Source organism: Cynocephalus volans, chromosome 10 (genome assembly GCF_027409185.1).
Source record: "Cynocephalus volans isolate mCynVol1 chromosome 10, mCynVol1.pri, whole genome shotgun sequence".
NCBI lineage: Eukaryota > Metazoa > Chordata > Mammalia > Dermoptera > Cynocephalidae > Cynocephalus > Cynocephalus volans.
In genome coordinates, this window is record NC_084469.1 from 121477434 (window position 1) to 121488344 (window position 10911).

Below are 10911 nucleotides of genomic sequence, written 5' to 3' on the forward strand. Positions count from 1 at the left end.
AAACCGGGGGGGGGGGGAGAAGATATAACAACCACAATTACTTGAAGTTGATATGACAAGCAAACAGAAAGGACATTGTTGGGGGGGAGGGGGGAGGGAGAAGGGAGGGAGGTTTTGGTGATGGGGAGCAGTAATCAGCCACAATGTATATCGACAAAATAAAATTTAAAAAAAAAGAAAAAAAAAAAAGAATGTGAAATGTATCCTGTAACCAACATGAACATTCTGATAGTGGGCTGACCAGTTAGTTCAGTTGGTTAGAGTACAGCCTTATAACCCCAAGGTCATGGGTTCGGATCCCTTACAGGCCAGCCTCCAAAAAAAAAAAAAAAAACAAAAAGGAAGCTCTCATTGAAAACACACTTTCTAAAGAGGAATCCAAAATGGAGATAGAAGAGAACTCAGAAGAACCAGGCAACATGAGTGATAACAACTGAGATGGCAGAAAACACATCACAGCGGGAGAATCCCTCGTTAGTCAGAGAGCAGAAGGAAAAGCTCAGGCCTGCCAAATTTTGGTGGTGGTAGTGTTTGTTTGTTTTGTTTAGTTTTTACAATCTGCATATGCCTCACCCAGACACACTGCAGGCCACCCACAACAAGCACAGTAGACTGTCAGGCTAATGAGAATCCCTTCTGGGGGGGATGCCTTGGACACCCAGACTTTTACATATTCACTTATTCAGAGTAGAGATTTATAGAGATGTAGAAAGAGAATGTCTCCACTCTCTAGTGGGGACAAGTGGCCAAAAGCAGCAGAGACAAGATGAAGGGAAAAAATCCAAGTGTAACACAAGAAGAAGATACAGCAGAACAAAAATCCACGAGGGGAGAGGGCGGAGGTGAAAGACTCGGGGTGGTGAGAAAAAAGAGGGAGGAGTGAAGGACTCAAGGTGGCTTTTGGAGAAGATGGGAAATGGGAGAAGCAGCGTTCAGGAGGTATACAAAAACATGGGATAGAATTGTCAGTTCTCAAGAGGTTTTTCTTTATGCAAGATGACAGGGTAGGCAGCAGGGTTTCGTGATGTCTATGATCACTGACTAGCATAAGGTGGCCTCAAGGGTAAGGGCTGTGTTTTGTCTGTCTCCTGGTCCGTGCTGCCCAGAACAGTATGGGCACATAGTAGGGGCTTGGTTAGTGTTGAATGACTCAGTATCAGTATCCATGGCAGAAGCATGCACATCCTGATCCACAGCCCCTGCTACCCTGCACTCCGAATGGAGCCCAACAAGATGGGGCTGGAGAGAGTCGGGTGGGGAGACAAGGAACTGCCAAGTCCCCAGGGCTGTGTACCAGAAGGAGATGCCCAGGGCCCGGGGGCAGACGCCCTTCATTCCTCTGCACTGCCCACAGGCCCCCAAGCAGCTCTGGGTTGAAGCTGTGTGTTCGGCACTAGGATGGGAGAAACTAGGAGGGGATTGTGCTGGTGGGACAGACAATGTGGCTTTCCATCCCCTCGCCCTCCCCTCAGTAGCTCCTTTGGTTTGCCTTTCTCTTGTTTTTCTCAGAGTCAACTTGGACTCTGAGTTGTCAATCTGAGCTCACCAGGATGTTAGCCTAACATGACTGTGGACTGGAGTCCGGGGGAAGATTACAGATCTCTACTGAGCACTCATCCATGCGACACCATGCGAAGGGCTTTGCCTGTCTCCTCCTGTCCTCCTGACAACCAGAAGAGATGTTGCTGTCCTAGGTCTGTGATGAATTCCAGAAAGATCAGAGAAGAATCTCAACTTGCTCAAGACCATCCTGCTAATAAATTATGGTTCGTTTAACCTGTAAAGCTACTCCTGTAAAGCCACATGGGCATTCAGCCAGATTTATATTATTTGCTGGGCTGGTGCTGGTGGTGGTAGTGGCCATGATGAGGCAGATGGTAAAAGTTATTTGTATTATTTCATCACAACTTTGACATGTTTGTGGATAAGGAAACTGAGACTATGGGAAGTTAAATAACTTGCCCGAGATCACACAGTTGGTAGATGAATCTTTAAAATGTACCAGAGCACTCTGAAATGCACCACACTGCTGATACACAGAGATAAATAGATTGAGGATTGGGGCAATGGATTGAGTTTAAGAAACCACATTCCCCCCCCCACACACACCCAGCTTATTGCATTCAGGCAAATAATCTCTTATCTGGTAACCAATAATCAGAGCAGTGAGATAGGATCTATGGCTTGACTGCTGCCCTCTTTCTGGAGGCTGCTTTCAGGCCTATTTTTCTCTTATTCCAGGGCCTTAGGGTCTCATCATAGGGGGTAGGAAGGGAATGAGCAAGTCTAACCAGAGAACCAGCTACGGGAGGAGCGCCTGGTATCAGGGAGTAAATCTCGGCCATTTAATATCAGTTTTCGTCTCTTATTGATCTGTTTTATTTTCCTTTTACAGAGGAAGACCTTCCCTACAGTCCAGCTCACCAGTGGGCCTTTAAAGGTTTCCTATTGATCTGTCAGACTCTTGCCTTGGTTCACGCTACCCATTTTGGAGACACCCTTTGCTTTTTGGTCATGGTCTGCATTTAGTTTGTATCCCAAATATGGTTTCTTTTCTGGGAGCAAGGAGCAGACGTCTCGGGCCCAGGCTGCAGATTGATCTGACTTTATAATGCTCCTGGCACCTGTTTTTGGGCTCCAGGAAGTCTTCAGAATGTTGGCAGAGGGGTGAGGGTGTAGCGAGGACTCGATGGCCTCATTCCAGAGAGGTAAAGTAAGCGTGAGAACAGGAACTGCCACGTATTGAACACTTGCTCTGTGCTTCAACCTCACACCAGTCACAGGTGTTGAAGTTTTACAGATGAAGAAACTGAGGCTGAGAAATACTTAGTTGTCTGTCCAGGCACACTCAGCTCTGAATCCTCATCGTACCAGTAACTACCTGCATGTTGAAATAATTTGGAAAGGGTTCACAGAGCTTTAGTTCTCTCATCTCCAAGATGAGAATTAGGATAGAACATTCTAGAGTTGCTGTAGGGCTCCCAATAGGTAATGTGTCTGAGGCCCTTAGAGTGTCCCGCATGGCGAAAGTACCCATGGATATATGGTGAATAAGAGGAGACTTCTTCAACCCATCTCCTCATGAGTTATCCATCTACCATGTCACCCACCATTAGAGAAAAACCCATTTCTTCTTTCTAAAGCTAAAACTTCCATGAAATCTAGCCTTCAGATGATGAGAAAATTTGAAATTGGCTAGTTCAGTGCCTGGTGCATAGTAAGTGCTCAATAAATGTTGGTTATTTTATCTACCCACCCACCCCTGGATCCTGAGGAACTGTATGAATCCTGTCTCCAGCATCTTCTCTACCTTCAAACACAGTCTCCCTCTCAAACACTCTTTACTGACCCTTCTCCAACATTTTTTTGGTCAAGCTCCTTGAGCTTTTATCAGCACAAGCCTTTATACCCCACCACTCACTCTTTTCTTCTAAACTCCTAGGAGCTGCCTGCTGACTCCTCCTGTGCACTGGTTTCTCCAGGGTTCCACCAGCCTGCTCATTGCTCTGTATCCATACTTGTCTTTCCTGGTCTCTCTCTGGCTTTCAATAATGTGCATTATCCTCTCTGCCATGACAATGTGCTCTCCTTTCCTGGCTTCGAGGTCATTTCATTAGTTTGTTCATTCATGCACTTTCTCAAAACTTCCTGTGTGCCTTTGTGTACTGCATGCAGGAGGTAGGCTTGGCCCCTGCACAAGAAGCACCGAAACTCAAGAGCATACAGTCGGCCCTCTGTACCCTCGGGCTCTGTATCCACAGATTCAGCAAACTATGGATCAAAAATATTTAAAAACATAAAAATAAAAAATAACAATAAAACAATAAAAAAATACAAATTAAAAAATACAGCATAACAACTATTAACATAGCATTTACATTGTATTAGATATGACAAGTAATCTAGAGATGATTAAAGTATCCAGGAGGATGTGTGTAGGTTATCTGCAAATACCATGCCATTTTATGCAAGGGAATTGAGCATCCCTGGATTTTGGTATCAACAGGTTTTGGTGTCCAAGGGGGTCCTGGAACCAATCCCCTGTGGGTACACAGGGAAGACTGTATTCTGATTCTTTCTTCTCTCCTCTGCCCTTATCAGCTGTCCAACTCTGATCCATTCTTTCAGCCTCTCCTGAGATGTCATCTTCTCTATGAAGCCACCCTGATCATCCCTAGACAAGGATAATTATTTATTTTTCTCTGTACTGTTTCCATTTCTCCAGCCAACTTCTACCATTGCCTGAATCCCCTTGGGTTGAAATTCTTTTGTTTTGCCCTTGACTCACACTGTGAGTTTCTTAGGGAGATGAAATAGGCAAGGCTCAATAAATATTCACTGAATTAAATGGAATATTTTCAGTAACTCCTTCACTTTTTCTCTTGCTTCCTGTTTTTCATTCTGTCCCATAAACAGAAACAGGCCTTTAGAAGCTCAATGTTTGTCTATTCATGCTCTTTAGGTAACTTGTTTATTATAACCAGCTTGGAAAGATAGACTCTATTTCTTCTACTAGGGTCTTCCACCACCATCTTGCACACAAGCACACAAAAGGGCACAAAAAGGAATTTGTCATTCTTTCTGACCTGAGCCCTCATCCCCCAGCTCAGCATGCACATGTACATCGTCTAGCCGGGTAATCTCTTTGAGTCCAATCAGTTATCTCTTGTGTTCATTTCCCATGCCTGCTGTCAGAAATCACCACAAACGGGGCAGCTTAAAATGACAGGAACTCCTTCTCTCAAAGTTCTAGAGGCCGAGAGTCTGAAATCCAGTTGTGGGCAGGGCCATGCTTTCCTGAAGGCTCTAGGGGAGAATCTGCTCCTTGCCTCTGTCCCAGGTGGTAGCCAGCAATCCTCAGTGCTTGTTGGCTTGTAGCTGCATCACTCCAATCTCTGCCTCCACTTCAAGTGCCCCTCTTCTCTCTGTCTGTCTGTCTGTCTTCACAAAGCCTGCTTATAAAGACATCAGCCATTGGATTTAGGGCCCACCCTAAACTGGCATGACCTCATCTTAAGTTGATCATATCTGCAAATACCCTGCAGGTTCTGGGAGGAGATGAATTTTGAGGGACACTAGTCAATCCATCTTGTCAACCACCACCATCAGATTCGCCCAACACTGCTTGTTTATATTCTTCTAGGCCTTAAAAACCTAAAATGTCTTTACGTTTCTTTAAATTGTCTCACTTTCTTGACCACCACAAGCTGTTTAAGCATCTTCTTTTCCAATCATGATGCACATTAATTTTAAGTACTTAGAAAAACAAAAAAATTGTGACCCTGATAGACTATCAACTGCATAGGCTCGAAGTCCAATCTACTTTCTTTATCCACATTTCCCAGAACACTGCAGTTTCCGTGTGGGTATTCAGTGGCTATCTGTTGAGTGCGTGCATGGTGAGCTGAGATTCGGTTTTCAGTCCTCTCGCTGACTTCAAAGAATCCTCCATTACCTGTCACTGTACTGTCCACTCCTGTCAACATTTGCTGAGTAAAAATTAGTTGCTCTCAATAAATACCTGCTGGTTGATGGATTGATCCATCAACCAGGTCTCCTGCTCTGAAGCATTTTTAATGTGGGTCTCCAGGGGCCTGAGGTGGGGGGCATTAGAGGGGCAGAATGCTGGGCAGTGGAGACACTTGGACAGCATTCCCACCTTAGAACTTCTGGGGCCTGCCCAAGGTTTCAATTTGTCTTAGAATTCACTACTAATCCCTGAAGGAGAAATAATAACTATGACTTTTGTAAGCATAGATGGTGGGGTCCAGGACATGGAGGTTAAGATTCATAATAAGAGCAGGTAAGATGACCCCTTTTATCTGCAGAGAATGTTCCAGAAAGGCAGGGAGCTGATCTAAATTGGACAGATACCAAGTACCCTCTCCTGGATCACCAGTAGGTCTGTGTCAGTGAAGGAAATTTGTAAGAGCAACACCGTAGAGTCACACATCTTCTAACACACCCACCTTGGTACAACTGGCACCCAAGTCTCTGGAGAAAGGGGGTTCTAAAATTCTGGGTAAGGCTGCTCCTAGAATGAAGGTAGGACTAGTGGAAGCAGTCATTTCTGATGTAGCTAACCATTCTGCATATTGGCTGCAACAGGATTGTAACAAAAACCAGAATGAACAGAGGGGAAGTCGGGGAACCAATCACTTGACTGTGGAATGTGGTCATAGGCCACCACACCCGAGTCCACTCCCCCCCACCCACCCGAAGCTGACGTGACCTACAGCAATGAAGGTCAAACATCTAAGAAGAAAGACGCGTCCACCCACTATTCTATTTTTGTGTTCATTTTTCTTTTCTCAGTGTCCCAGCTCACCCATGCTCTTAGCATGTGTTCCTTCGAGGATTACAGAACTAAAGCTGGCTTTATTTTGTTTTGGTTCCCTTGTATCCATTTCAATAGAATCACTAATACCGCTCATTTTCAGATTTTGTGTACTTAATAGATTGGGAAGATGAGGTCATGTGTCCAAAAAGATAATTATCATTCTGGGCAGTGACTGAATAGTTTCATTGTCCTCAAAATATATGGGAGGCGAAAAGGACTTTTGTTATAGCATTACCTGATGTGTATGTGTGTGATTCCTGAAACTTCACATGACTCAATTTGCCATTCCAAAATAACAGAAAGTAAACTCTGCTACAGGGAAAGTAGAATTTTAGTGGCAAATAAATTTGTATTATTAGGAAGTGCAAGCTATGCAGAAGTGGTATTGCATTTTAGCCTGATGGATCCTGGTGAGTGAGAGTCTATCACCTGTTCCTGTTAGTTACCTAAATTCATTTGTTTCCTAAATTCTCTCCACTTGGAGTTGGAGCAATGGGCAGCACCTTTTCATGGCTTTCTGCAGTAAAGACATAGGCTGACCACATTTCTTCCATGGCCTCTTTATCCTGGAGGCAGATGGGGCCCCAGCTTTGTGCTCTCTTAATGGAACATGGATGTGAACTGAGGGTTACCATTTCCAAAACTCTTTGAAATCCCCAAAGGATTGACACAAAGGATTCTTGGAAAGAATATCCAGCTTCAGACTCGAAGCAAGAAACAGCAAATGCTGGGAACTAGGAGCGTGGACCAAATGATGAGGAACAACCTAGAACTTTCATTTTGTGTATTTCAATCCTTTAAGGGTTGATTATTGCTAAGCCAGATGTGGAGATGAGGAATGACCCTCAACTGCCCCCTGTTCTTGATCTAATCATCACACACCCAAGACAACAGGGTACCATGGACTGGGTTTACGTCACCATCTCTGGCCAATAGTATTTTGTTCTCTGTTCACTTTCTATCTTTTCTTCAACATATTATTGCTAATATATATCAATATAGCATTAACCACTTAATGATTCTCAATAAGAAGATGAGTCCAATCAGTCGAAAGACTGGAGGTAGAGACACTCCTTCTTGGGTCTGAGAATCACTGTGTCACTTACCAGAGGTGTGAACCTAGTAAGTACCTGAGCCCCCTGAGCCTCAATGTCCTTGCATAGAAGACAGAAATAATAATGCAATACCCTCCTCACCCAAGGTGTTGAGATTAAAGATCCCTATGTCATGTGCCCTATTCCAGGGTTAGGGCGGGGAAACTGAGTTCGCTGCTAGAACTTTTGAGTATTGTGCTCTCATTTCAATGATAATCTAAAGTAAAACTGATAAAGCACTTTCTGGATTGTCTGGATGGCCCTTTATATTTAAAGAGCTGCCACCACATTTTAATATTAGCCATTTTAAACAAGTTGGCACTCTGTAATACTGATTTGGTTGACTCTATTAATGAGAAGAGAATAAAGGGGAAATAAATTAAAAGTGATACACTGCTGTCAAATCAATGCCAAGTGACTTCCCAGTGCCCAGCATACACGGGGAGCAATCGGGGAATAGTTGAGTCATCACACCAGGTGCAGACATGGCTAACTGAAATGTACGTGTACCATAGCACTCAGTACCACTTTTATGAGGTAAGTTGTGAACCAGTTTCATCAAAACTGTATCATCTGTCATATTTAATTGAAATTGTTAGGCTGAATTTTAAATATGCAATACCTTAGTTTGCATTTAATATGTTTTTTTTTTTTTTTTTTTTGGTATAATAATGCAGGTTTCATTCTGTGGTTTGTTTTTTTTTTTAGATTTTATTTTGTCGATATACAATGTGGTTGATTATTGTGGCCCATTACGGATTTATTTTGTTTTATTGTTTCATAGGAGCAGCAAGCATTAGGAGGTTTAACAGAAACTTATTTTCTAAATATTTAGGCAGCATCATACTTAAAAAAGAATATGTCAGGTTTTTTTGTGTGTACTTTAAGTGGATTCTGTACATAACCAAGTTGGGAGAACCACTCTAATAACATGCGTGAAATTCTACCCAGTAAATGGCCCACAGAAGACACATAGGAACGCCGAACGTCCTTTCTGGAGGTGACACAGGTGGGGGTGTGTCCTCAGCATGGCAGAGGATCTGAAGAACAGAAGAATAATGAATGATCATAAATCTATTTATTCATCACTTTCTATGTGTGTCTAGTAATACACTGAGGACGTTGTACAGATTATCTTTCTAATCTTCACAGCTGTTTGAAAGCACAGATGTTATTCTCTGTACGACATTGCCATACTGCCCTCAAGGATCTGACAGACTACTCAGGAAATGATTCACGCATATCAACAGTTAGTATGAGGTCATGAGTGTCAAATGCTAAAAGAGAGGTGTGTGTGACCTCCGAGGAAGGAGGGACCTATCAGGGTGGGTTGCCTGGAAGGTTTCATGAATCCAGCTTGGATTGGCAAGAGTGCAGGAATGTTCCATCTGTCCCTCCAGATTCACTGTCCCCCTTCTGCACCATCCTCTGGAACCCCAAGAGGCAACATTTGGAGGTGACAGCTTCTTTCGCCATCTGGACCCCCTTGGTGCCATCTTCTTTTTCCATAGACTCTTGGGAAGAAGGTTTCTCCTTCCAGAAGTCATCTTCTTGTGGAAACCTTTCAGTGAGTTTCATGGTCAGGTCACCAGTGAGGCTGGATGCCCAGGATGTTGGGTCCTATAATGATCTTTTATAGAGCTGTTTTAAAATGATTTTTATGGTGTTACTTTTAATACGGTTAGCCTCTGGATTATATACCATACAGAGGTGTATCCACTGGTGTCCCCTTTGGAAATGCAGCTTTATCTCATGAGCATGTAAAAGTGCACATAGGATAACTACTCAACAAGATCCGAAAGTACGGTGAAATCAACCAGAACGGAAGCTGAGCCGAGATCATGGCAAAGGCATGAAAAGGACATAGGAGGGTAGGAAGAGAGGGGTTGGGTTATTTACTTCCTGGCTTCCTTCTTCTTGGAGAGTTGGCTGCTCCGTCTACTAAAGGCCAGAGGTCCTGTCAGGCAACCTCTCCGTACAATTACCCTCCCTGGGTGCTTGTAACTGCTTCTTCCCCTTGGCTCCTCAGATGAGGAATAATGCACCTTCTGAACACTCCATCCCTGCCACTGTCCCTTATTAATTTCCTAAACCCTTGTCTCATCTCTGTGTCCCTTTACTAAACTCTCCTCCCATTACCCAGAGTGAGTATGCACCTGTTTCTCTCCGACCACCGACTGATACATCGAGGGATGAGGTGATGGGGACCAGTACCGAGATCTCAGGTGGATAGGGATGTCTCCTAGGCAGGCACAAGGTGTATGTTAAGGTGAAGAGGGCAGTGAATACTGAATATAGATAATAATTAGTAGTACTGGCATTTGTAAGCCTGCTTTGTGCCTGACTAGAGACTAGAATGTTCAGCTCCATAGTTCCTCATCCTGAACATACCACTGCATTGCTCTTCCTGTTTTCCAGGGAAGAAAAGAGAGCCACTGTTTAAGTCCCAGGAAGCTTAGCTATTAAACAGCAAGGTGAGAATTTAACCCAGGCTCTGTCTAATTCTATCTCTCTGTGGTCATTTGGACTTTCGTCAACCTCTCAGTGACAGTAACGGTCTAATGAGGATGAGACAGGTACTGTGTTCAAGTACCCAATTCTCTCTTGAGGGGACTCAACAGGAAGAAAAGATGCTATGCCCACCCACCCTTAGATCCCAGGGACTCTCCCCTCAGCCCGTTCCTTAGAGGAAGGGCCAGCAGAGCCGTCCCTTTTGTACCATGGACTTTCTTGAGCTCTTTTCTACACCAGAGAGCACCCCAGCACGTTAGCAGGACTACCCTCTCCATATCTAGCAAGAATCGGACTCCAGAAACTCTCTGGGCTCCTCTAAGTGGATAGCTGTCCACCTTGCAGCTGGCTGCTTTCTCCCCTTGGGCCCTGAGCTCTGGCCAGCTGCTACATCTGAGCCGGGGCCCACCTGCTCCTCAGAGAGCTGACGGCTCCAGAGTGAGCACACACTAACGTGATTTCCTTGTGGTTAGGATGCTGAAAAGGCCTAGTGTGGCTGTAGGAGAAAATCAGGGCATCAGGCATGCAGACCTGGCAAAGAATATGCTGGAAAGCCTGGCCGCATGACAAGATTAAAGAGAAAGGAAGAACTTTCTGTATCAATAAAGTTTATTGCATTTTTTAATGTTTTCTTTACATGCTCATTAATTAATTTTTGAGGAAGATAGAACAGTTTAGTGAAGAGAAAAAAAATGCAGTTCCCCATCTTGAGGACAGCTAGGAATTTATACACATAGTTTATTGCAAAAGTGTGCATACAGTTTACTCAAAGTGGGGTCCATGGACCTACAGCCCTGGAATCACCTGATAATTCATTAGAAATGTGGAATCTTGGGCTGAACCCCAGACTTAAAAATCAGAACCTGTATTTTAACAAGATCTCCAGGTGACTCAAGGGCAGGTCGATTATAAAGCTATACTGTATCCCATGGTCTGAGTATGCTGTGAATAATTTTATTAATCCCC